Below are 585 nucleotides of genomic sequence, written 5' to 3'. Positions count from 1 at the left end.
TTCCCTAAGCATCATCACAGCATACAAACTGTGATTTCCCATCCTAGAAAAATTTTTGAGAGGTTTTTTGCTTATAGGGTGCATGTGCTTGCCAGATAGACAGAGAGAGACAGAGAGATAGAAAGCAAGAAATCACCCCCCATGGGGGATGGCCACGCCGCAATCCCTTCTCCTTCATTCTCCTCTCAGGATCTTGGGCACGCACACACACATGCCCAGCATGAGTTTACGCCACCGGGTCCGAGACACGAACCGTGGTCGACAACGTGGGAGTCCAGCGACATAGCCATTACGCTAACTGCTGGTCCTTGGTTCCTAGAATTTTTTTACCCCTCTTTCTGACCCTCTGTCCTTTCCCACCCTCTTCTCACACTATCTCTGGTGTCTATAATTGTTTTCCATTCCTTTTACCCCCCACATTTTATTGATCACAAAATTTCTTAAATAATCTACTTTTAATAGCAAGTTCAGCTGGTAATTTCAAGAAAAGCAGTTTTAACTTTAAAAAATCAAAGAAATGCTAAGGAACTTTGCTTTAAACTTAAAGCCAGGAAACAGGTTAGGATTCTGTTCAAATAATAGGTA

This window comes from Tupaia chinensis, unplaced genomic scaffold (assembly GCF_000334495.1).
Source record: "Tupaia chinensis unplaced genomic scaffold, TupChi_1.0 Scaffold149131_1, whole genome shotgun sequence".
NCBI lineage: Eukaryota > Metazoa > Chordata > Mammalia > Scandentia > Tupaiidae > Tupaia > Tupaia belangeri.
Note: the sequence above shows the minus strand (reverse complement) of the source record.